A 27937-nucleotide genomic window follows, 5' to 3' on the forward strand; every position below is an offset into this window, starting at 1 on the left:
AAGTTGCCAAGTGCTCCTGGCCTCTGGCTACCCTGAGTCTCAGGTACTATGCAAATAGTGCTATTTGGGGGCAGCATGGTGTGGAAGAAGTTCGGATCCTCCTGGTCTCCACTGGCTGCTACAGCCCCCTGCTTCAGTGCTCAGGTCCTCACAGGGCTTTAACCTGCTAGTTGTTTGGTTCTACCTAAAACCTTCTGTCTAGTCCAAACTCCATGTCTGAAATCACACACTCCTCCGTTACATTTCACCATACTCTGTTGATTAAAAAATCTGCTTCTGTACGAAGATAAAAACATATGGCAAATTGCCTTGAAACAGTGGTAGCTTCTAATATCCTAGCAGGTTAACTTGCCTCTTGTTATCAAACAAAGGCTCCAAGACCAAACAGTTGCTTAGATCACCTCATATAGGATTGGGTGCCTCTATGGTGCAAGGACCATACTGCCAGGATTCTAGAATCCTAGGGTCTGTAATGTTCACATGTCCTGTCCCTCTATCTGATACATCAGCCTTTGTGGGAGCCTATGGGTTTCAAGGACTACAGTTGACATTAAAGAGAGACTCAGCTGATGAGAGAAGGTTGGAGCCAGCACAGACTTCCTCTATTTTAGAGACATGGGGACAAGCACAGGCCATCGCTGTTGCTCACTCTTTAGCCTGCTGAATGCTTGTGTTGGGAAAAATAATGGCTCCTCAAAGATGTTCATATATTAATTCTTGGAACTGTGAATATATTACCTTACATGACAAACTTGTAAATAGTTGCTTAGATTCTTGAGATTGGGAGTTTATAATATGCAGACCCAAGGTCCTTTAAGGGAAGTGTGAAGCCGGAGAGTTAGAGAAGATGTGATGGTGGGAGCAGAGGTAAGAGAGTGACATTATTTGAAGATGTTACATGCTGGCTTTGAAACTGAGGGAGGGGCCGTGCACCAAGCAGTGTAGGTGGCCTCTGCAAGTTGAACAATTATGTTCCTGGCCTCTCTTTCCCTACCTTCACATTACTGGGTTGAAGTCCTAACACTTGGTACCTCGGAATATGACCATGTTTGGAGGTAGGGTCTTTGCAGAAGTAATTAAGTTAAATGAGGTCGTACGGGTGGGCCCTAATCCAGTACAATTGGTGTCCTTATAAAAAGTGGAGATTCAGACATGACATGGACAGAGGCAAGATGACATGAGACCTGGAGAAATGATGGTTATCTGCAAGCCAAGGAAAGAGGCCTGGCACTTCACAGCCCTCAGAAACCAACTTGCCAACACCTTGATCTAGGTATAGCGATAAGAGAAGTGCTATACAATAAGACAGGTCCTTGCCTTGCCTCCATTTCCCTCCCCCCACGGAATGTTTTGCTTTGAAAATGTAAGTTTGTACTATTGGGCCCCTGCCCACTGTATCAAAATGGTTTGTGTCTAAGCTGTGTTACCTTTCATCTCTGTTCAGCTCTGCCTCCTCACAAGTTTCTGTTAAGCTCCGACCCAAGAATGTTCTGTAACTGCTTAGTTTGTGCTTTGGGAAGTGCTCCTGCCCAGTGTATCAAAATGGCTTGTGACTGTGTGACCTTTCAGGAATGCTCTGTTAAACTCTGCCCCCTCACAAGAAGGCTCTGTTAAGCTCCACCCTCTCTCAGGAATGTTCTATAACTCTGCCAGTGTGCTTCAGGAATGTTCTGTAACTCCTCCCCCTGCTTCATTGAGCATGCTTGTCACCTCGTGCATCCCTATATAAGTAGGCTCTCATTTCTGGTAGAAATGAGGGTTCACTGGTGTAATAAAGGTTTTTTTCCCACCTTGTCAGTTGACCATCAGCTTCTTCAGTCTTCAGATTTCTAGAGCTGTGTTTCAGAGCCACCACACTGAGCTGTAAAGCTCAGCTGTGCCCCAGAGCTGTGGCACTTAGCTGTGACACTGAGCTGTAACACTTGGCTATAGCACTGAGCTGCTCTGCTCTGCTGCAACAATAGGACTTCTGGTCTTCAGAATTGTGACGAAATACAGTCTTTTAAGTTACTGAGTCTGTGGTATTTTTAAACTGAAATTCTAGACATGTAACATACCAAGGAAATGTATTCTTCTCTAGAGACTCCAGAAGTGATTGCAGTTATGCTAACTGTTTGATTTTTAGCTCAGTGAGACCTACATGATGCTTCTTACTTCCAGAACAGACATTTTAGGTCAGTGAAACCTATATGAAACTTCTGACCTCCAGAAAACAAAATAATAAATGTATGTTTCTATGTCATTATATTTTTGGTAATTTGTTGTAGAAACAGCAGATGGGTAAGTTTTCTCCCTCTCTCCTTCCGCCTTTCTTCATCCTCCTCTTCCTCTTCCTTTCTCTTCTTCTCTTTTCCTTCTTTTTCTTTCCCTCTTCTTATTCCTTCTCCTTGTCTTTCCTCCCCTTGCCCTCCCCTCCCATTGTCCTTATCCTCCTCCTCTTCCTCATCCTCCTCTTCTTTTGGACCAGATAGGACCAGAAAAGAACCAAAAATTTATGGGAGGTCATGTGATCTGTGTCTTATAACTTGGATACTCTACCTAATTCTATTTATAAACAACACTTGTTTATTCCTTCAACATCTTTTTTTTTTTTTTTTTTTTTTTTTTTTTTTTTTTCTATTTTTTTGTACCAGGGATCGTTTTCAGGTCCCTGTACTTGTGAGGCAGGTAGAGGAACCACTGAACTAAATCCCCAGCCCCCCTCAACATCTTAAAGTCATAAATTCAATTTATAAGTTCTAGAGAAACAAAACAGTAGGGTATGCCTTTCTGCCTTTCTATCTATCCATCCATCCACTGATTCATGTGATTGTGGAGTCTGAGAAGTCTCAAAGTCAGCTGGTCAGTGGGAGACCCAGGGGAGCTTATGGTTTAGTTCCACTCCATTCTTGAAGGCCTAAGAATCAGAGAAAAAATTGATATTACAGTTGCAGTATGAGGCCATCAGGCTTGACTTCCAGGAAGATGCAGTGTTTCAGTTCAAGTTTGAAGCCAGGAGAAAAGCTTACTTGCAGTTTGAAGGCTCTTAGGCAATAGGAATTTTCTCTTACTGGGGGAAAGATAAGCCTGTTTGCTTTCTCCAGACTTGCGAATGATTGGATGAGGCCTGTCTACATTAGAGTGGGTCATCTGCTTACCTCAGCCCCCCAAATTTGACTAAATATATGGGTATCTTGTGGCCTAGTCAACACAAAATTAACCATCACAGTAAGTAGTATACTCTTTGACTTCCTTCCTATTTTTTTTTTTTTTTTGGTTTTCTGTAGTACTGAATATCTTAACACAGAAAACACATGTTACAATTGCTGTGTTCCCAGAGTACTAATCCTGTTTGTGAACAATATTTACATTTGGATCCAGAGGGTATTGTAGACAGGGCTCCTTCTGCCATTATACCCAGTGAATTCTGTAGCATATGGAAGTTATTAGTCCCTTATTCCTCTCCACCTAGTCTCTTGTTTAAGGCTTGGGCCACATGTTTATGCATTGTCTATGACTGCTTCCAAGCTACAGAAGCAAAGTTGAATAGTTATGACATAGATCATTTGACCCACAAAGCCTGAAATATTTCCTATTTAATTGAAAAAGTTTACATACTTCTAGTTTAGAACCCCATAAAAGAAATATTAACATTTCAATTTCAAGTTTAAAGAAACCAAGATTCTGGAAGTTTATTTACTTTCCTTAGATCCCCAACTAACTGGAATTGGCGGTGTCAGGATTAAACTTCAGAACCCAGGATATTTTCAACATATTGTGTTGCTTTAAAGAAACAATTTTATGTGGATCACTTTTGCTGCCTAAAGAATATGATTTTTGACTTGTTTAACTAAGGTGGTTTGAATGTGACTTGTCTCTTATAAACTCATGGAGTGTAATCTCCATTGTAACGTACTTGGAGGGTAGATAGTCAATCTAGCCATGGTGTTTAGAGGTGATTACTATTTGATAAGATCACAGCGTGGAGCCCCATGACTGAATACAGGTGGCATGATGGGGGGGTATACATTTGTCCTCCCTGTGTCTTGCCCTATGACCCTCTTCACTGCCTGTAGAATTTGTCAGTAAGAAGACCATTATCTATAGCCCTCAATCCTGATTATCTAGAACTTTGAACCAAAAAAAAAAAATTTTTTTTTTAAAACTTTAAAACTTGTTGTACAGTGTTAATAGCAACAGAAAATGGACTGACACTTATGTTACCAGATTGGGGGGTCTTGTCCAAAGTCTTGAGGTCTTGAACAAAGACTTGAGGAGGATACCTAAAAGGAGCAGCAAGATCAAAGACTTATTTAAAATCGAAAGTATATTCACAGGGTGAATTTACAGGGTGGGAGAAGGCTACTGAGAAGAGTACATGGCCCGAAGGAGGCTTGGTGCTCAGTGTTTTAAGAAGTAGGGTTTGGGGTGGGATTGAAGAGTTTGAAACCTCCTAGTGAGCAACTTGACTTGGCCTATCTATCTGACAGTGCAGTTTTTGACCTTTCGCAGCTCTTAATGTCCAAAGCCCAAGGGTATCAAATGAGCATAGTCAGTGACATGGTAAGTAGGACTTGTGTTGGCCAATGGTTGGCCAATGGTTCGTGAGATGACTGCCTAGAGACTTACAGGATATAAACTAAGTTACCTGGTTACCTTCTCTCATTATGCATACACCTGAATATCATGGTTCTAGGCTAACTCAAAAGGTTGATCTAGCTCAGAAAGTAGGCACTACAGCAGGTATTTCCTTTCTCCAGCTGTTTCCTTAGCTTCATTCTCCTCAGTACTTGGTTGAGTGATTTTGCTTCATTCTTCCTCAGTACTTGGTTGAGTGATTTTTTTTTTTAAATTTTATTGAGTTTATTGGTACATTTTAGGGATACAGTACAGTTACATTCATTATTGGGATAATGTACCTCTACATGGCAAGTCTTGATTCTCATTTTTTCCCCTTACCTCTGCCCTCCCTTCACCCCCTCCTCCCCTCCCCATCTACAAACACTTTATTTTCATCTTTTCATTCTCTCACATTTTTTTCTTTTCCCTTTTTGTTCTTCCCCTACGCATCACACCTTCCCTACACCTTTAGCTCCTTTCTTCAAATTTCTAAATGTCAGTAATCTTATTAGAATCTTATGCATTGTTGCAGAATATTCACACCAGGGAAACTATTTGGTATTTACACATGTGTGACTTATTTATTTCACTTAGGAGTATATCTTCAATATGTATCCATTTTCCTATGAATGAATCTATTCTCTCGCTCTTTATGGCTGAGTAATATTCCATTTTATAGAAAAACCACAACTTCTTTATCCAGTTTCCAACGGATGGGCAAATAGGTTGTTTCCAAGATTTAGCTATTACAAACTGTGCCGCTATAAACATGGGTGCACATACTTCTCTGTGATATGATTCTTTTAGTTCTCTTGGAAAGATACCCAACAGAGGGATGGCTGGGTCAAATGGAACCTCCAGTCCAAGCTCTTTGAGGTATCTCCATATTGATTTCCATAGTGGTTGCACTAGTCTGCACTCCCACCAACAATGGAGGAGGGTTCCTTTCTCCCCACAACCCCGCCAACATTTGTTATTGTGTGATTTCTTGATAGCAGCCATTCTTTGTGGGGTGAGGTGGAATCTCAGTGTTGTTTTCATCTGCATCTCTCGAATGACCAGTGATGTGGAACATTTTTTCATATATTTTCTTGCTGCTTTCACTTCTTTGTATGAGAAATGTCTGTTCATTTCGGATGCCCATTTTTGGATCGGGTCTTTATATTTGGGGGGACTGATTGTTTTGAGTTCTTTATATATCCTTGATAATAGTCCTTTGTCTGAGGTACAGCTGGTAAAAATTTTTTCCCACATTGTAGATTGTCTCTTAGTTCTGCTAATGGTTTCTTTTGAAGTACAGAAGCTTTTTAGTAAGATGAGATCCCAGTTGTTGATTCTTTCTGCTAGTTCCCGTGCTACTGAGGATTTGTTCATAAAGTCTTTTCCTATACCAATGTCTTCCAGAGTTCTGCCTAACTTACTTTCCAGCAAGTTTAATGTTTCTGTTTTAATATTTAGATCTTTAATCCATTTGGATTTTAATTTAGTGCATGGCGAAAGATAAGGGTCTAATTTTAATCTGTGACAGGTTGATATCCAGTTTTTCCAACACCATTTATTAAAGAGGCTATCTTTCCTCCACTGAGGATGGTGAGCTCCTTTGTCGAAGATGAGGTAGCTGAGTACATCTGCATTTGTTTTTGTGTCTTCCAGTCTGTTCCATTGATCCTCAGGCCTATTTCTTTGCCAGTACCATGCTGATTTTATCACAGTGGCTTTGTAGTATAGTTTCAAATTGGGAATTGTTACACCTGGTGCCATGTGACTGTTGCCTATAATGGCTTTTGCTATTCTAGGTCTCTTGTGGTTCCAAATGAATTTTTGGATTCTTTTTTCTAGTTCTGTGAAATATAGTGTTGGAATTTCAATTGGCATTGCATTGAATGTATATAGCAGTTTCGGTAGTATGGCCATTTTCACTATGTTGATTCTTCCTACCCAGGAGCAGGGGATATCTTTCCATTTTTTTATATCCTCTTCGATTTCTTTTTTCAGAGTGCTGTAGTTTTCAGTGTAGAGATCTTTTGTTTCTTTTGTTAGATTGATTCCTAGATACTTCATTTTTTTGGATGCTATTGTAAAAGGAATTTTTTCCCTTATTTCTCTTTCTGTCTGTCTGTTATTTGTGTATAGAAAGGCTATTGATTTTTGGGTATTCACCTTGTATCCAGATACTTTACTGAATCTGTCAATTAAGTCTAGAAGTTTTTTGGTGGAGTTTTTTGGATCTTCAATGTAGAGTATCATATCATCAGCAAATAATGATAGTTTAACTTCTTCCTTTCCTATCTTTATTGCTTTAATTTCTTTCTCTTGTCTAATTGCTGTGGCTAATGTTTCCAGAACTATATTGAAGAGAAGTGGCGATAGTGGGCATCCTTGTCTTGTTCCTGATTTTAACATGAAGGTTTTCAGTTTTTGGCCATTCAATATGATGTTGGCTGATGGTTTTTCATAAATAGCCTTTATTAAATTGAGGTATAGACCATCTATTCCAATTTTTTGCAGGGTTTTTATCATGAATGGGTGTTGAATTTTATCAAATGCTTTTTCTGCATCTATTGAGAGGATCATATGGTTTTTGTCCTTGACTTTGTTAATATAATGTATTACATTCACTGACTTTCGTATGTTGAACCACCCTTGCATCTCTGGAATAAATCCGACTTGGTCATGATGGATGATCTTCTTAATAATCCTCTGTATTCTGTTTGCTAGTATCTTATTAAGGATTTTTGCATCTATATTCATTAAGGAGATTGGTCTGTAGTTCTCCTTTTTGGTTGTATCTTTCTCTGGTTTGGGAATCAGAGTGATACTTGCTTCCAGGAATGAATTTGGAAGTATAGCTTCTCTTTCAATTTCATTGAAAAGTTTGAAGAGTAATGGTAGTAGTTCTTCTCTAAATGTCTTGTAAAATTCAGCAGTGAATCCATCAGGGCCTGGGCTTTTCTTTGTTGGTAAGTTTTTAATTACATTTTCAATTTCACTGATTGTGATTGGGGTGTTTAAAATGTTTTTATCTTCTTCGTTCAACTTTGGTAATTCATAAGTATCTAGAAATCTGTCCATTTCTTCTGTGTTTTCCATTTTATTAGAGTACAGGTTCTCAAAGTAGGTGTTCATGATCCTCTGGATTTCTTTCGGATCTGTTGTGACTTCGCCTTTTTCATTCCTAATTGCATGGATCTGAGCCTTTTCTTTCCTTTTTTTGATAAGATTAGCTAAGGGTTTGTCAATTTTATTTATTCTTTCAAAAAACCAGCTCTTTGTTTCATTTATTTTTTGTATCGTTTTCTTAATTTCAATTGCATTGATTTCTGCTCGGATCTTTATAATTTCCTCTCTTGTTCGAGCTTTGGGTTTTTCTTGCTCTTGTTTTTCTAGGAGTCTAAGTTTCATCGTTAAGTTGTTTATTTGAGCCCGCTCTGTTTTCCTAGTGTGGGCATTCAATGTTATGAATTTTCCACGTAGAACTGCTTTCATTGTGTCCCAAAGATTCCTGTATGTTGTATTGGCATTCTCATTTATTTGTAAAAACTGTCTAATTTCTTCTTTAATTTCCTCTGTAATCCATTGATTGTTTAGGAGAGTGTTGTTCAGTTTCCATGTGCTTGTGAAGTTTCTATAGTTTCTTGTGCTATTGATGTCTAGTTTGATTGCACTATGATCTGATAATAAACAGGGGATGACTTCAATTTTTTTGCATTTATTTAGACCTGTTTTGTGAGCCAGTATGTGGTCTATTTTGGAGAATGATCCATGTGCAGCCGAAAAGAATGTATATTCTGGTTTTTGGGGGTGGAATACTCTATAAACATCTATTAAGTCCATGTGTTCCAAAGCTTGGTTCAGTTCTATTATTTCATTGTTGATTTTCTGCCTAGTAGATCTGTCAATTTGTGATAGTGGGGTATTTAAATCCCCCACTACAATTGTATTAGTGCTTATTTGGTTTTTCATGTTACTTAATATTTGTTTTATATAGTTGGGGGCATTTATATTTGGTGCATATATGTTTATGATTGTCAGCTCTTCCTCTTGAATTGTTCCCTTTACAAGGATGTAGTGTCCTTCTTTGTCTCTCTTAATGAGTTTTGGTTTGAAATTTACTTTATCTGAGAATAAGATTGCTACCCCTGCTTTTTTCTGGACTCCTGACGCATGGAGAATTGTTTTCCATCCTTTCACTTTCAGTCTATGGACTTCCTTTTGCACTAGGTGTGTTTCTTGTATACAACATATTGTTGGATTTTGCTTCTTAATCCATTCTGCCAATCTGTTTCTCTTGATTGGTGAATTGAGGCCATTAACATTGATGGTTACAACTGATATATTTTGACTTATTCTTGTCATGTTTTTGTCCATTTGTTGACTCTTTTTACTTTTTCTCCCATCTCCTTTTAGTTTCTTGCCTTGCCTATTTGATTTGGTCTGTTGGGCCTCATGTTATTGTGAATTTCGTTGTCCTTTTCTAGGATATTGTTTAGAATTCCTTGCAGTGCTGGTTTGGTGTTCATGAAATTTCTCAGGTGCTCTTTGTCGTGGAAGTATTTTATTTCCCCATCTATTTTGAAAGAGAGTTTTGCAGGATACAAAAGTCTAGGTTGGAGATTCTTTTCTTTTAGGACTTGGAATACCTCACTCCAGGCTCTCCTTGACCTAAGGGTTTGTGTTGAAAAGTCTGCTGTGATTCTAATGGGCTTCCCTTTGCATGTGATTTGTTTCTTTTCTCTTACTGCTTGTAGTATTTTGTTTTTCTGTTGGATTTCTGGAATCTTGATTATTATATGTCTAGGTGTAGATTTTTTTTGATCGTGGCTAGTTGGGGTTCTATATGCCTCACTTATCTGTATGTCTAATTCTTCCCTTCTGTTTGGGAAGTTTTCTGTCATTAATTCTGTGAAGAGCTTTTTTATATCATTTGTGTTTTCTCCTGTTTTTTCATGAATTCCTATCAGTCTTATGTTATTTTTCTTTGTATCGTCTAGGAGTTGTTGGATTGATTTCTCATGATCCCTTACTGTTTTTAATAGACCTCTTTTTTCACGGTCACTGACTGCTATCCTATCTTCTATATCTGAAATTCTATCTTCGCAATCTTTTATTCTGTTTCGTACACTTTCAATAGAGTTTTTAATCTCCTGGATATCTGTTTGAATCTGTTTTATGGATTCCATTTCTTTCCTCTGTTGGGCATTCATTGTTTCCATGTCTTTCTTATGCTGAGTCTTCATGGCTTCTATCACAGTCTTGAGCTCATCTATTTTTTTCTCAGTTTCTGCTCTAGAGTCTCGAATCATGACTTCTATTTTGCTCATCATCTCTCTGGCTAGCTGGGAAATTATTTCTGATTTGAATTTTTCTAGAGCCTGATTGATCAATTTTGTTACCTCCTGTGCTATGGGTCCAGGGAGTCCTGTTGGTTCACTATCAGACTTTTCATCCTCATTTGTCCTACTATTTGCTATTGGTGAACTGGATATTTGTTTTTGTGTCTTGCTTAAGTGTTTTCTCATTTTTATTTTTATTGTTGGGTTGTCCTTCTTTAATTTCTGGGTATTACTTAAATCTTCCTAATATAGTTGCGTTTTAGCTTTTGAGTATCTTATGACTCATAGACATTCTCGTTTTCATAATATCAGAGAAAACAACTCTTTAAATCAATCACCACTCTTTGTCCCAATTGATACATTCAGCAGCCCAATAGGATCAGGCACAGCTTGCCAACTGACCACTTATGGTAGTCATTAATGTATCACCTTTAACTCATGTGAATTAGATTAATTTCAAGAAGCAGCTCATAGTATGTTTGCAGTGAATATTCTTTTCAATATGGCATCTTTACCATTTAGGATGGGGGGTTCGACTTAGAACAAGAGGATTAGATAAGTGAAAGAATTAGAGCAGGTTTGAAGTGAATCCAGAGGTTGTAGAATTACCTTACTATCTTTACAAAGCTATTAAGTTCAGGGGGGATAGAGAGAGTGCAGGAATAAGGACAGGAATATATCCCCTTAACAGTAACAGGCGCTTGCCTTCCCTTGAAGGTACAGAGCCATGAGTGAGGTAAAATGACTGGAGAAAAGAACATAAAGAGAAACCCGTCCTAAAAACAAAAAATAAAAAAAGAAGTCTGAGTTCTTCAGGAACTGGAATAAAAAGGGAGATGAGGGACACTATGGTGGAGCAAGAGACTGAGTTGGAGAGACAGGACAGAAAAAAGAAAGAAATTTTAGGGTGAAATGAGGAAAAAAGAGAAAAGAAAGAGGGAAAGAAAAAGAATTTGAAGGTCCTCTTTCACGCTATCTCTGATCTCATATTATACCACATGCACAGTCATATGCGGAACCCAATCCCCTGGTTATAGCTAGCCAATGGCTGTTCCTCACGACTGAGACTGAACACAATCTACAAAGCCTAACTTTAGTTTCCTTACCCTCAGGGTTGAACTCCACTCCGTTCTATTACAGGTTTCCCCTGCCCTTTCTTTAAAGATGATCAAAGTTCGGAGCTCAGAAAACTACCCTTCATGGGAACCTATGCCTCTGCAGAGTTGGTCTAAGGACTGGCCCGATCAGGAGTTTTGAGAACGGGGGGGGGTGTTGTGTGGGTGTTTCAAGGGCGCCCGCGCGGCTACCTTCCTTCCTGGGTCTGTTGTCACGCAGGCCGGGAGCTCGTGTGCAGCCCGGGAGCTCGCGCGCACGCCGCCGGGGTCTGAGTGATTTTTTTAATGATTAATTAACAATATATGTCATACCCATTTTGTGTTCAGCACAATGCTAGGCACTTTTGGGTAAAATAATAGGCATAAAAAAATCATTCAGAAAGAAGGCAAAGGAAGTTTTCTTCATATAATGTGCAAGAAAATAGGTTAGCTAGGCAAAAATAGATAATTTATGAAACTTTTTTTGTCCGTACTGCTTTTTTTTAATGATTAATTAACAATATATGTCATACCCATTTTGTGTTCAGCACAATGCTAGGCACTTTTGGGTAAAATAATAGGCATAAAAAAATCATTCAGAAAGAAGGCAAAGGAAGTTTTCTTCATATAATGTGCAAGAAAATAGGTTAGCTAGGCAAAAATAGATAATTTATGAAACTTTTTTTGTCCGTACTGCTTACTGATATGAGAGAAACATTTAAATACTTGAAGAAATGTTCATCTTTATGGATAGGCAATTTTTATCAAACTATAACATTAATTAAGTGGTACACAAATTTAAAAATTTTGAGAAGTTATATCAAATGTGTGTGTATAGTATAATTGCAATTATTTAAGAATTTGTAGAGTTAGAAGATAATGTTCACAGAATAAATGTAGATAGTAATTGTCTTTGGATGATGAGTTTGTAGGTGATCGTTTTTCTGCTTTTATCTTTTCTGTGGTTTTTGGGAAAGCTTAACAGTGTGCTTGCAATACTCTACTAGGGTTGCTATAACTGAGTACCACATACTGCGTGGCTTAAACAAAGGACATTTATTATTTCCCAGTTCTGGGGGCTAGAATTTCAAAAACAGGTTGTCAACTGAGTTGGATTCTCTTGGGCCCTCTCTTTTTCTGGGTCCTCGTATGACCTTTCTTGGTACACAGTCATCCCTGCTGTCTCTTCCTCTACTTATTCTTATCGGATTTGGGACCCACCCTTATGACTTCATTTAACCTTAATTATCCTATTTATCCTATTCACAGCCATATTGGGGTTTAGGTCTTCAACTTATGAATTCGAGGGAGTGCCATTTAGTCCATCACAGAGCCATATTAACCAGGGTAGTGTAGAGTATTGGAAAAGAGTTAAAGTTGATTTGAATGACTATTTCAAGGCCACGTGAGTGGATAAATCTGTACCACAATTAGCTTATTTGTCATACTGGAACAATAAAATAATTTTGCAGTATGTTTGAGAGAAAATTAAATGGTACAATGAATATAAAATCACCTGGCATTGTTTATACTTAACGTTACCTTTCTTAAAACACGAGCACTTGCTTCTGGGAATTTTACAATGTTCTTGTAAAGACAAGTACATTAATATACTATATCAGATGTTGTGTAGCCTCACTATAGCTACTGTAGGAGTTCTTTCCAAGGCAGCACTCCTTGCCTTGCCTAAAGTGCCTACTGAAAACTTTTGAGCTCCTTCTTTCTTTCAGTATCCCTAAATGCAGATAACTGGTCAACATTCTCTCAACATGATTTTTGACCTAAGTTACCTATTGACCTTTTTCCTGGATTCTTTTCCTTCTTGAAAGATGTCTGCTGCCTGTCTTGATCCTATAGGGGTACACATAGCTCTGTGTGTGTGTGTGTGTGTGTGTGTGTGTGTGTGTGTGTATGACTCCACACATGTGTGCCCATGATTCAGTGTCTCGTGATGCATGTGGCTGGAGCGAGCCAGTCCAGCCCAGTGGGAGGAAGGCGGTCCTCCCCACAGGAGCAGTATTGCTTTGTCTGAGTGAGTTTAACTTCTAGTTCATTGTTGATGGTTTTGGTTCTCTTCCTGTTGAAGTTGCATTGAATTACATTTGAAAATATTTTTGTTGTTTTAGTGGCTACATTGACTAACTCACATACTATGATTATTTACTACCATCAACCGTATGTGTTTTTCTTTTTAAAATTAGCACAATTTTATTATAATATAGCTTTCTACCAAGTCTGTATTTAACTTTCTTAAAATAGATTCCTGTCTGGATAGGTGGAGAAATAGTCTTTAAGTTTCTGGAGACATAGCATTCATTATTGGAGTAATAAAAACTATAGTAGAAAAGTGTGGATAGTTAACACACTATTCGTGCTGTAACCAACACTCTTCCCCCAAACCAAGCTACTTATAGAGGGTCTCCAACATGAAACTTTTTGTTTATATTTTGTGACATTCTTTGAGAATGATTACTCTATAAACTATTGAGTTCTGTAATTATAAGGGGCTCTTATCAACTAAAATTCTGTACCCTCTTCCCTTATTCTCATATTCCTTTAATGGATAAGGGGGAATCATTGCAAAGCTGTAGTCTTCAAGACAGCTGCATCATGTGCCTGCTTTCTGAGTGGCTGGTAGCCATCTGCTGCTGAGAAACTTTCAAAGGGGAACTTGCCTTATTTCCCCTTTAAGCAAGAGCTGTGGCATGAATATGGCATCAATCAATTTCTAACAGTCATCTCTTCTTTATGAGTGTGTTTCCTCTGAGAACTCTGGGCATAGACTGAGTGTGTTAGGCAGAGCCCTTTCAAAATCCAGACTTGTTTTCCGAACAAATGCCAGATTTCCTGGGAAGGCTGGTTATAACCCCGTCATCCACCAACATAGCATGTCTAAGATTGTCTGTCTGGATAATCTTCCCTTTTTAGTGTTTACTTAAAGTGGAAGTGATGTTGTCCAGACCATGGGTAGGGATGAGATCATGTCATGAGTTTCCTTCTGATGTTGTTTTTCTCTTGGTAGTGTAGTGACATCAGGATCTAAAGGTGGATGGATGACTTTGATGACATTTCAAGGTGTCTTCCAGTTTTAGTCCTCCATGATTCCTAGGAAGACAGTGGGGAAATGAGGCAACCATGTAAGGTGGCAATTCAACCTTCAAGTTATTCACAACCATGGGAAGATGAAATGGAACTGTTCTTAGTATGCTGTGGAAACACTAGTCAGTAGTTGCCTTGCTAAAAAAATACTTTACCAATATGCAGATTGACTTCTTTAAGGTCCCAATCTGCGTGGATGAACAGTTTAATTTTCTCTTCTTCTAAGGTTGTAGACAGGAGAACGTTTTAAAAAACTATTCCATGAATTACTAGTGGACATTCCCTGACAAATCTGTTCCGTGGCCATATGGGTTTGGGAACTGCTGTGGAAGAAGAGGATGGAGTCACTAATTGGATATTCATGTTGTTATTCCTGATTCTGATATACAGATTTATCTTTCTTTAAATTGATTTAATTACCTAATTATAACTACATTTCACTTCTAAGAAATTGATGAAATCAACCAATACCCTAGCAGTCTGTCCTCTCTCTTTTTATATTAGATTCTTTTTACATGAGTGCATGTTTGCAGCACTTGGAGTTTACAGTCATTCTGGGGAGTAGGTACATGTACATAGTACAGCTTGTTTCTTTTTTTAATCTTCTTTCCTCCCACATCTCTCCCTCTTCTAAATCCCCTTTTCTCATTTTCATACTTATTGGTATTATTAATCTTAGTTCATATTTATGACATAGAATGTTTACACTTATTGAGGTTATTAAGTTCCTGTACATGGCATATCTTCATTTTATTTATTTCCTCTTCCCCTCTCTCCTCTTCCTTGGTCTCCTGGACCCTTTCCATTTGTAAGAGATCACTCTCCTTATCACCTGTTCATCCTTTATTATATTTGTTGTGTGAACTTTGCCTCACTCAAACAAGAGATACCATATGGTATTTAAGCTTGTATGTCTGATTTATTTCACTCAACATTATATTTTTCAGGTGCATCCATTTTCCTGCAAATGTCTTGATTTTGTCCTTTCCAAGTAGTATTCCATTATGTATAGGTGCCATATTTTCTTTATCCAGTCTTCTGCTGATGGGTATATAAGCTGCTTCCAGGATTTAGCTATTATGAATTGTGTTGCTATAACCATTGGTGTGCATGTGTCACTATAGCACTTGGGGAAAATACCTAGAAGAGCAATAGCTGCGTCATATGGAATTTACAATTTTAGTTCTTTGAGAAATCTCTATACTAACTTTCATAGTATAGTACTAGTTTACATTCACACCAACAATATAAGAGGGTTACCGTATTGCTGAAGCCTTGCTGGTATTTATTTTTTGATATCTTGATGATTGTCATTGTTTCTAGTATAAGATGGAATCTTAGTGTTTTAATTTACATTTCTCTACTGGCCAGAGATGTTGAACATTTTGCTACACCATTTGTACTTTTTACTCTGTGAAGTGTCTGTTCATTTATCTTGCCCATTTCTTGATTGGGTCTTTTATTTTGGATCATCTGACTTTTTTGAGTTCTTTTTATGTTTTAGATATTGATCCTCTGCTTGAGGAATAGCTGGTAAAATTTTTTTCTCATTCTGTAGGTTGTCTGTTCACTTTGCTTATTGATTCTTTTGCTGTACAGAAGCCTTTTAATTTGATGTATTCTCATTTATTGATTCTTGCTTTTATTTTTTGTGTAGTTGTGGTTCAGTTTAAAAATCCTTTCCAGGAAGGGTAGAGGAAAGGTAATAAGGGAAAAGAAAAAAATATGAGAAAATGAAAAAATGGAAATAAAGTGTTTTTAAATGGGGAGAGGAGGAGGGGATGAAGGGAGGGCAGGGACAAGGGGAAAAATGAGAACCAATACCTGTCATGTAAAGGTACAAGATCCATTGATGAATGCAACTGTACTGTATACCTAAAATGTACTAATAAACTCAATGAGAGAAAAAAAAAAATCCTTTCCTACACCTATGTCTTGAAGTGTTTTACCTATTTTATCTTCCGGTAGGTTCATTGGTGCTGGGAAAACTGGATAACTGTTTGCAGAAGATTGAAACTGGACCTGTATTTCTCACCAAATGCTAAATTAAAATAAAAGTGCATCAAAGATCCAAACGTTAAAACAGGTTAACATTCATGTAAGGATTTTATCTGTTCACTTGATCATTTAGCAAATGTGTATTTAGCTTTTCTTTCTACCAGTATTTTGGAGACCCAGTACCTTAACAAGCAGGAGAATGGGCCATGTCCTTCCTTTATTGACAGTGATACCATGCAACACAGAACAGAGACTGTTTCCCATGTTTGCTGGCAGTGAGGAGTTCTATGTGAAATATATTCAGGCTAGTGGGATGGCATCTTGAGTGTTATGTGGAGAGCTTTTATTTGGCTTCTGTACACATGTTAGTAGTTGGTAAAATAGAAGTATCTGATTCAGATGGCAGAACAAGATGAAAAGAGCCCAGGATTCTAATAGAGAGTGTTATGTAGCCTTTGAATATTAATGATTAGACTATAGATAAATAAACTTTTATCAAGTTAAGTCACTGTTGCTTTGGCCTCTTTATGGCAGTCAAACCAGTAACCTAACTGATTTAAAAAGGACTTCTAGTGATCAAGCACTGCTGTAAGATTGAGTAGGTGAGATATTGAGGAGTTCTTTTAGATCAAAAACTATAAAATGACAATCTCATTTTATATTAAAGGTCTAGATATAGGAAGTGAACTTTCTGAGCTTCTTAAAATTCTTGTTACCACACGTGGGATGAATAAAAGACAGCATGAGCTGATTTTTTTTCTTTTCAGTAATGTGGAGTCAATCACACCTTCTTGTCTCTATTTTAACCAATATGTATTGAGAAGTAAAGCTGGGTTTCCGTAGCTCAATTTGTCCTGTTCAGGGTGTGAAGATTTTTGACATGGATTTAAAGGTTTAAAAATAATCAACCTTTATTTTCCCAGTTCCATCTATTTATCTCTGTAAAACAAATCCTGTCACAGCAAACTTCCTTTTACCAACAAGGTTACCTCTGTCCACAAAGTAGGTATATGTAAACATGCAAGTATATGTTTAGATGTGGTTTAGGCATAAAATAGCTTCTTCTTCCTAAGTGAGGAAAACGAAAACCTCAATTCCCTGCTAAATGTGACATTTTTAGATCCAAGTAGGCAGAAAGGACCATGTGAAAATGTGTTAAGCTTCCACATAGTTAACAAGATGTCAGTTTGTGAGAGAATTTTCATAATTAATGAACCAGTTCAATTTGCTTTGTCAGTTGACTTTGATTAATATGTTGTGGAGTATTCCCTCTGGGACTCTTTCCAGTTAGTTTGGGAAGCTCTTATGTCTATATCTTGTGCATGTGCATGGATCAAAGTGCAGTCATCCAATACCTGTGATATTAGGTCACGACAGCCATGAAAGCTCAGTGACAGTGTCTGATATCCTGTACCAAACCAGCAACTGGCTAGTCCCACAACTAAGTGGAGCTCCTGACATAGCATTTCCCCAAATAAATAGCATAAGTCTTTCACCCTCTCTCCTGTCATTCCTCCTTCTGCTCACATGGACACAAGATCCATATGGACAGTCCCAAACCAATAAACACAAAATTGAAACCCAGTATTTGAAGAAAGAATTGCACCACTCATATGGCCATTTTATAGAGTCTCAGAAGCAGAATTTATATAATTAAATTTCATTCCTAGCTCTACTAGAGTTGGAGACTGAATGAAATGGCTTTAGCATCAACTTTAAATTATTTGATTAAAATTTGCTTTGTTGCAAACACAGTTTGTGGGGATAAATTACTTATATGACAAGTATCAGTCAGTGTTCAGCCAGCATATTATTCTGTTGAAAAACAACTGTATGCATTCCAGTGGAGGAATTTAACACAGACTACTTGCATATGATTTAAGATGAAAGCAAGTTAACTTAAATATTAGTAACTACAGGAAGCCACTCTGTCATTAGATTTGAATAAGCCAAAGGAAACATAGTTGACCCTCAGTTGATTCCTGCTGAACTACCAAGGATGTTGTGAATAAACTCAGCTGGCTGAGCAGAAACTCCCAAACCACACTTGACAAACTTTCCTGCTGCTGCCATCTCCAGATGTACTAGTGGAAGGTGGCAAGGTAGCATTCCTCTTACTTTCCCATTCCCTTTTGCTCCTGCTGCCTTCTGTGGTAGAACCTAACAAGGAGCTGATTGTGAGGAATCTGGGAAATATAGTTTCTAGGCCGTCTGCTCCTGAGTCACAGAGGAGAAGGAAATGGAGCTGACGAACTAGAGACTCTAATCAGCACTCAAGTGCTTCTAAAAATATATTCTATATAGACTTAGAGGAGTATTTTACTTGATTAAATGAATGAATAAGAGAAAATTCTGTTACTAGGCAGGAAGCATCTGTATAAATTGATCTTTGTGAAATCATTTAAAATTGCAGTCTCACATATACTTGTAATTCTAAAGTTTTATGGCTGCTAATATTATGTTGAAAATTATTCATGTTAATGTTTATTCAGAGTAGTCACCTTACTTTATTGGTGGAACAAGAACATGATTATCATATATGTTCTATCCCTTTGCCAAGCTAGCCCTGTCTCCAAAATAATCCAAAAGGATTAAATTTAAACAGAAAAGATAGTGAAGAAATGAGGTGAAATTCAGCCTAACCTTTCTCTATCTCCCATTTCAGGTAAGAACTCAGATGGCCCAAATGCTGGGCAGGTATAATCACAAAGGCAATCCAAGCCCAATAAATAGTTAAGTGTAATGGAAAGTGCTACAGGGAATCTCCTGGTGAGATTTTGGTGGTCAAAGCAAGCCAAGGTCTTGGAGGTCTAAAGAGGCAGCATATAAACTCTTTGTTCCTCTTTGTAGCCCAGCAATGGGAAGTGGGGAGGGAGAGAGAGAGAGCCGCCTAGTGGCCTTAGTGGTAGTGTATAAACGATTGGATAATTTTCTTTTGTGAATTCATTCCTTTGTCTTCTAGTGGGTCTGAGAAATGTGCCTGGAGGGCATTTTCCTCCTTGGTCAGAGGTGACTTAGCGACTAACAATTGCTGCTATTTAGAGCCCAATCACACAGTTGAAAGATCTGGATGGCACTTATTTCTGAGTAGTTTAGAACAAATGGGAATAGCTGAGACCACACTGACAAGCCAGAGGACTATAGGCTAGTGATCTGCTGGGGAAAGGTCCCTTTGATCTTTGCACCAGACTTTAGTTGTAGCAGAAGCAGAGTTGATGATGTATTTTTATTGCAGCAGGATGTGCATTACCACCTTGGATGTGCAGGTGCCAAAAGGAAGATCATTAGCTGATCTGTATCTTTAGTGGTGTGATGACAAAGGTTCACATTTTCCTTTAATAGAAGTTGTCTGAATATTTAATGAATGCAAATAATCATTAATGTTTTAAATCATGTGGCCAGTTTCAGCTCATATAAGATTGGATACTTGGCAGCCAACTTGAGTCTAGATGTGGCTATTTTCTTTTTTGATACTTGGGTTGGACAGCAGAAATTCAATCGCTTTTGTTAAATTCAAAATGGAGCTTGCCTTTGGATTTCCCTGGAAACATCTGCTAGCAGCCTGAAGGGAGCTAAGGGACTTGTACCCTTGGAACAGGCTTGAGTGCTCTTGGAAATGCTTCTGGCTTCTGGTTATAGTTATGCTAATTTTAAATAACAGAAGGGCTGTTTATATAAATATAAAGAGTGATCCTAGGAAGAAAGTGGGTGTGGGTGAAAGGTAGTCTGCTCATTTGCTGGTCTTGTTTGCAAGACAAGCATTTCATCACAGCAGCCATTCTGACTGTGGTCAGGATCTGTGGAAGACCCAGTACTTTCAGAAAAGGTTAATGTAATGTGCAAGGAGACTGGTCCATAAGTCCTCTCATTAAGCATCTAATTGAACTCATCAGAATTTTCTGGTTTCAGAATCATGATTTTTTTCTTAAACTAAATAAGTTATGATTCCTCTAACTGAACAAGATGTAGGGTGTGTTTATGACTGCTACTGTTATTTTGAACTTTAACATACACTAACAGGCTATCAATAAATAAATACTGAGTAAATGAACAATATAAGTTCTTATAACCATCAATTTCTCTGTAGAACTCCCTTTTTACTAGTGTCTACAGGAAATGCCTTTCTGTTTGTGTATATATATATTTGCCAGGCTTGCCAGTTCTAAGTTAACCACAGGAGGGTTTGCATTCATAAGTACACACACACTATGTGAAATATTAGGCAGATCAAATGGGGGTTTCAGAGATATCTGCAAGGATGTCAAGTTGGTCATTTTGTCTGAAAGAGCCCAGATCCTTTGTGAGAGACTCCCAGAGGCTGCCAAGATAATAAAGAGTGGTTGCTGAGTTATGTATGGGTGAAGCTTGGAGGTATTAATACTTCTGCTGAGGGGTGTGGCAAAGAGCAGAGTATGAGGTTTATAAGCTTGGCAGATCTCAGGCAAGGGGCCCATCAATTATAAGAACCTCTTCAGCTCCGGCCATACTTTTGGCTTGATTTTAAATGGAACTTTTAGAGGCCATTGGGCATACAAAAACTTGATAATGATGTTTAATTTTGAGAGTGAAGCTGTGGTTTCTCATTTACCATTTCTGGCTTCCATTGCTTTGTGTCAATACATTTTGTTTCCAGATTTAGGGTCAAAGGAACCTTTTCTTGCACTTAGTTACCCCCCCCCATGCGCAGTCTCATGCATCAACAAAAACAAATCCACCAAGGAATGTTCAAGTCTGTTGGCCTTCTCTAAGATGACTTTATCTACTATGTACTTTTTGGTAGCTTGGTTGTGAGAATTCAAGTGTGGGAAGAGGAAGTAGCAAAGATGACAGATGTCAGGAAAAAGAAAATTAGAGGTGAGTCATATCTCAGAAAGAGACTGGTCAGTATGCCTTGGTTAGTCTTAGCTAACAAGATTGAGTCGTGAGATGTAGAAGGTCTGGGATGTGTGTATATTTGGGAATTGGCAAACAAATCATGGAACCTCCAAAGAAATTTTCCATTAATTGGTTAGGAGACTTCAGAGCTTATAAATGCCTTTATTGAGTTTTTAAAAGCCGTTTTCCTAAGAATAAGATATTTGATCACTTTTTAAATCTTCATAAATATCTCAGAACATGATATCCCTATGTTGGAAGAAGATTCTGTTGATCATAACCAAGTAGCAGTGTACTTTTTTAGCTTCTAAATAAGATCTTCCTGTTTTTTGCCTTCTTAACCCTTCTTTCAGTCCCTGTCAACAGATCAGTGATGTGACAAGTTGGCAAGGTGTGGAGGGCAGCATTGGCAGAGGACTTTGTTGGTTCCTCTTTGGTGAGAGATAAGTTATTATTTGCCATGCAATGCTGCATAGTGGCACCATAAAATTCTGTGCCTGAAAACCAGAATTAATTGTGGTTGCTCATGCAACTGTGGGGGTGGCTGGTGGTCCTGATCCAGGTATGTGTAGTTCTCCACTTACTGTTCGGAGGTTAATCACAGGGTTAACTACGGCATGATGTTCTGGTGATGGCAGAGGGGCAGCAGGCAAGGCCACTGAAGTTGTAGGTTAGAAACTGGCAACTTTTCCTCCTACTTGCACGGCTTTTCATTGGTCAGAGCAGGTTAACATGACTGAGTTAGAGTCAAAGGATAAGGGTTCTTGTCATGACAAGGCTGGGCAAGGCTGTGAATGTAGAGAAAGGTTAAGATAGGGATAATCATTTGACTGTATTTTCTATGCCTATTTCTATATCTGTGTATATATGTGTGTTATATATGCTTATGTATCTAAATGTAAAATCATATCTATAATATATATTTTATTATATGCTATATTTAATAATCCATACATAGATTATCCAGAATCTGTACATGTGATCATGATTACATATGTGACTCTGATTATATGTGTATGTGTATTCCTATTTATCTGATTTCCTTGGGAATGCTCCTATCTGGCTTTCTCAAAGTTCTTTTGTTCTTTCTTATTGTGATATGGTTGAGATGTTTGTAACCTGTCCTGTTGGATGGAGATTTTCCTTGGAAAGGAAAAAAATATCCTCAACTTTTTATCTGTTGTTTTACTTTTGATTCATTGGATAGCATGACCTAATGAGCTTTCTGAGTTGAGAGCCTCAATTTTGAATTTTTACGTTCATTGCTGCTAGGTTAAGCTGAGGGAGCCAACTAGTATTTAAGTTAGAGATGAATTTTTCTTTGAAACTTAGAAGTAAGGATGGTTTGTTTCTAGGTAAGAAATAACAGTAATTTATCTGGGCCTATGATGCTCATTGTTTTAAATAGTTTTCCTCTCCCAAATGGCTGTCTCTCCCTACTTCCCATCCTTAGACTCGCCCAACTTCTGTGAGTCGATGTCTGCATTTAGAGCAGGCATAGGGCTTTCTGCGTCTCTCCTTCCCGTGATCTTTCACCTGGCGGCATGTCAGGAGCAGACAGCTGGATGCACCATGAAATAGTGGCACGTGTCTTCCTGTCAGTTAGGCAATACCCATTAATGTAGGCAAATACCTACCTCACTTACAGCAGTTTTTGGCACGAAGTAAATATGAAGGAATGAGCACCTCTGCATTTTTCTCAGTTTTGGAAAAACTTTCTAGTGAAAGGTGAAAATAGTGAAGTAAAGAGACACAAGGCAGCATGATGATGTGGCACAAAGTGAGTGGGAAAGTCTTTTAGAGCGGGTGAGGGGGTGGTGGTTTCACTGAAGAGGTCATATTTAAATTGAGTTCTGTAGGATAGGCAGAAGTCAGCCATGCAAAGACCTTGGAAAGTAAAAGACCAAACAGAAACAACAGCAGGTGTGAACATCCCAAGACAGTAACAACCTTCCCTGAAACCTCTGCTTCCAAAGACTACTTTCTACCATGCACCCATCTCTTCAAAGTTTTTTTTTTTTTAAGAGACTTTGAGTGTACTAGGAAGACTGACTTCTAACAGGATTGCTTATTTTTTAGAGGAGTTTTAGTACACAGGAAAGCAGAAGTTTTCTAGCTAACCCCACCAACATGGACAACTTCCCTCCATTATCTGCAACCCATACCAGAATGGTACATTCCTTACAGTTGATGAACCTATATTGACGCATCATTATCCTCTAGAGTTCTCAGTTTACATCCAGGTTCACTTTTAGTGTGGAACATTTTGTGAGTTTGGACAAATGTATAATGACATATCCATCTTACAGTATCATACAAGGTAATTTTGTTATTCTATAGATATTTTTGTTACTTTCAAGTAGAGGCAAGCCTTATGAATGTCATTTACATAGCAAAAGAAGAACAAAGAGAAGTAGCTAGTGCAGCTTCCCCTCTGCTTTCTTTCTTTGAGATCATAAAGATCTTTGACACGTGGAAGGCAGGTGTTTATTAACTAGGCATTTGTATCATAAACATGATTCCCAGACAAGTTGGAAAGTCCCAGAATTCTGAGTCATTGATGCTTGAATAGATATTTTGTAAGGCCAAATATTTGCTTTCACAAATAAAGCATTGATGAACCAAACAGATGCTTGAAATGAACTGGGAATATTTTATGATGTGCAGAAGGTAGTGCCATAATCTATAATAATTTTCCTTTTTTAAATCTGTATGCTCAGTCAAGAAAATCCTTTTTTGCCACCTCTCTTCATCAGTGCCTATGTGAAGGAGTTCTGTTTCTGGAAGGCAGCCATGCTCACCACTATACCACCAATGCTGCGTAGGAGTCCTGTTTCTGTAAACAGAAAAACATGAAACACAACTTCACATGGGAAAGGTAGATGTTGGAAAAACTTGAACCTCACTAGGTACCTTTGGTTTGTGGGCTGTCGTGCTGCAGTAGTGTCTTCTGTCACAATGTGAGTTCTACGAAAATTAGGAGGAATTCTGTTTGTGAAATATAATTTTGTCAGGAGAGGGATAAATATGTTTTATTTCTTGATTTGGGCTGCTGGAAATACAGCTGGGATGATTTAATAAATTTGTGGCACTTCAATAATAGGAAAGTATAGAAATAGAACTGGAAAGAGATCAGAGAGGGACAGAGAGGACCTGATGCTCCAGGCTCTTATTTATATTTATAAGAACTAAATACCTTATGTAGAGTAGACTCTGATTTAACAACAGCACATGGTGGGAAACACTAGCTATCTATGGGTACTTAAACAGAATGTGATTCAAAAAAGGAGAATAATTTAGCTTGAGCCAAAGAATTGAAGTTGGGTTGAGGACCCAAAAAGTAGAAATTATGGAACTGAAGAACCTCCTCGTGGGAAATAAGGTCATTTATACTAAAATAGACATGTCATGGGCTTACATAACTCCTTCCTCTCTACCCTAAACTTCCTGTTCTCTTACCTGGTCCTCACTGAAGTTGTCTATTTGGGCAAGGAAGTCCATTCTGAGGACTGGATTCAGCTGCCTGTCTCAGGAGGCTGGGGAGGGGAAAAAAAAAAACCCATGGTCGGATGAATGGATTTAGCTCATTCAACACTGGCATCTTCAAGACATTTTCTGTTGTTCAGTGGAATTAAATCAGTCCCTTCCTTGATTCTGAAGGTGCTACAGTTGTATCTTAAGGTTCATCTGCCGTCTCATTTGATATAGGACATCTCTATGAAAGCAGTGTTGACTGCTGGTCACTCAGACTCTTGTTTGAACACTTGGTAAGGGGCAGGTCAGTTCTTTGTGAATGAGCTCACTCTGATATTTACTGCAGTTCCATCAAATATGGACAGTCATGGAAGTACAATGTAATCAAGTGGTGAATTTTGCAAAATCTTTATTACTTGCAGCTCACTCTCAGTGACTATGGTAGAATTGCTCCAGGAGAGCATGCATCACTGTCTCAAGTGATGCCACTGGGCAGCTAAAGTTGATGGAGATGCTCTGGGCAATGGGAAATGTTTGTATTGTGACAGAAATCAAGTCTCCCTAAACTTCCACCCATCCAGGATCATTGCATCTTCTGGAGCTAAGTCTATCTATCTCCTCCTTTACATGACAGCCTATCAAATTGTGTGGACATGACAACCTTCTACTATAAGGCATTTTATTGTCCAGATGAAGTCCTTTGTTTTCTTAAAAGGTATTACTATGATGGCGTTTTATTTCCTTTGTTATCTTGATCATAATCTACATTGTCAGGATACCACTGACAATGTCTATATCTTTCTGTTTTTTTTTTTTTTTGTGAGATTAATGTCAGCTGAATATCTCATTCTTCCACTAAAAGCTTACAGAGCCTAGTTAGGGAGGTAAGCATGCCAGTCAGCCAAAGCTGCCCATCTTGCAATTTCAAACTTGGTTTTTAATGTCTAAAAGCAGAACTTATATTTATCTTTACTAAATTTCATCTTATTGGGTTTAACCTAGTCTATTTTTAAAACGTATTTAAAGATTCTATATTCTGCATCTGGAATGTCTCCCAAAGGCCTATATGTTTAAGGCTGGGCCTCAAGTCTGTGGCATTACTAGGATGTTATAGAAACTAAGATGTGGGGCCCAGTGGAAGGAAGTTAGGTCACTGGGGACATGCGCTTGGAAGCGGTTTTGAGACCTCACCTTTTCCTGTCTCTCTTTCACTTCTCATCGTCCGTGAGGTGAACAGCTTTCTTCGGCATGTGTTCCCTGCCTTGCCACAATCCCAGACAATGGGGTTGAGCAACTGTGGACTGAAACCTCGGAAACCATGAGCAAAAATAAGCCTTTCCTCTTATTAAGTTAATTATCTTAGTTATTTTGTCACAGTGATGGAAAGCTGACTAATGTAGTAAGTATAACTTTACCAAGCATCTTTCTAACTATCCATATTGTACATAACAGTAACTATAGTTGCCCCTCCTTATTGACTGTGAGCACTTTGTTGATTGTAGATACCACCAAACTGGATTGAAAGAGACAGAAACAGAGCCCTAAAGTATGGAGGAAGTAGGTCGAGTCTACACGATCACCAACTCAGTATTACAGAAAGGGAAGGATTCTTGCTGGTAGCACCAAGACACCAGAAGATGCTAGTAAGAAGTGCACTGGAGAAAACTGGGCTCTAGAAAGAAACTTATAACATTTATACTGCTAACTTGCAGAATTGCTTTGGACCAGTGCTGACTCTGTGCCTCCTGTTTCTTCTCCTTGAAATGGGAATGTCTACTGTGCTCATGCTAGTAAGAAGTGCACTGGAGAAAACTGGGCTCTAGAAAGAAACTTATAACATTTATACTGCTAACTTGCAGAATTGCTTTGGACCAGTGCTGACTCTGTGCCTCCTGTTTCTTCTCCTTGAAATGGGAATGTCTACTGTGCTCAACCTGTGTTTATTCCACTTTTGTATGTGGAGTGTGTGTATATGTGTAGATAACTTGTCTCTTTGGTTCATGGTATTCAGATAGTGACGGACAGTATTTAATGTGTTTACCCAAAGGACCACATGAAGGTGGCTTCATTTCGCCTCGGACATGATTTAGAGGGATGGGATGCTGGGGAGTCTTAGGAAGGGTGAGAATATTTTGCATGTGTGAGGGTTGTCAGTAATTGTGTCCAGAGGCAGATTGTGCGACAGGCTGAGACTGAGATGGCCCTTTGGTTACTCTCTACTCTCTTTCTCCTCCATAGACTAGATAGTTTGATTAAGATTGCAGACTCTGTATGGCACAGACCCAGGAGTTAGTTATGTATCCTTCTTCCTTGTTCCTTTTCTGTGCATGCCCCAATCACGAGACTACACAGCCTAGGCCATGTGGGCCACATGGCACTAGTTACCCCACCTTCTCTTCCCTTTTGTCTGACACTGTGAAAAAAGAGCATGCTGGATCCCGGGTGGTCCCAGTATCTTTCTTGCTTGTTATTCTTCCATTTTCTTCACCTCCCACTACTCTCCCTGGCTTTGGACCTGCACTGTGCGTGTAGTGGCAAGATTGGATCTGGGTTCTGTGACTACTTGAGCAATAAGTAGTATAATATAAAAGCTTTGACTTTAAGAAACTGGCAGCTTCTATGTTCTGTCTCTTTAAAGGCTTAGTCTTGCAACCCAACCACCATGGTAACAGGAAGCCCAAACTACCCTGTAGAGAAGCCCTTATGGGGAGAATCAAACAACTAGAACAAATTATCTTAGAAGTAATCCTTCAACTCTAGTTATAGTTTATACCAGTGGGATGGCAATGAGTTGGCCCCCCCAAGCCCTGCTCAAAATTAGATTTGTGTGCATGGTAAATTGCTGTTATTTTTTTTTTTCAGATTTAATTGAGTTTATTGGTACATTTTAGGGATACAGTACAGTTACATTCATTGTTGAGATCTTGTACCTCTACATGAAAAGTCTTGAGTCTTATTTTTTCCCCTTGCTGTTGTTATTTTAAGCCACTAAGTTTAGAGTGATTTGTTTCAAAGCTGTAGCTAATAGTAGATCAGGATCAGGCACTGGGCTAGTGACTTTTCATATATTTCATTATTTAATTCTTCAAATGATGCATTGATATGAACAATATTTTTTTCTTCTGATAGATGAGGAAACTAAGGCACAAAGAGTTTAAGTAACATGTCCAGGATCATACAAATGGTAAGTGGCAATATTGGTATTCAAACCAGGCAACATACCATTTTTGTTAAACCTCTGAAATTTTGAGTAGGACAGGGCCAAGGGCAATAGAGTAATGTAGCCATTTAACAAATGCTGGGCTGTCTCTATATATCTATAGAGCACAAAAACGTAGTTTCCAAAAAATAACTTAGAGGAGAAGACGCAGATATGAAAGCAAAATAAAAAATACAGTTCATATGATGTGTGTTAAAACAGTTGCATATTATATTCTATGACAGCCAAAGTGAAGGATCACAATG

The 27937-nt window shown here is 38.3% G+C and overlaps 1 long non-coding RNA gene across 1 annotated transcript; it reads left to right on the forward strand.

The window, feature by feature from the left end:
* The first annotated feature begins 16128 nt into the window (after positions 1-16128).
* On the forward strand, positions 16129-27656 carry LOC104853381. Its single transcript, XR_777773.1, has 3 exons — positions 16129-16223; positions 25975-26115; positions 27602-27656. It is a non-coding gene; the product is annotated as an uncharacterized LOC104853381 (long non-coding RNA).
* Positions 27657-27937: the final 281 nt, after the last annotated feature.

The sequence above is a fragment of the Fukomys damarensis genome, unplaced genomic scaffold (genome assembly GCF_012274545.1).
Source record: "Fukomys damarensis isolate Sample0158 unplaced genomic scaffold, DMR_v1.0_HiC HiC_scaffold_24, whole genome shotgun sequence".
Classification (NCBI taxonomy): Eukaryota; Metazoa; Chordata; class Mammalia; order Rodentia; family Bathyergidae; genus Fukomys; species Fukomys damarensis.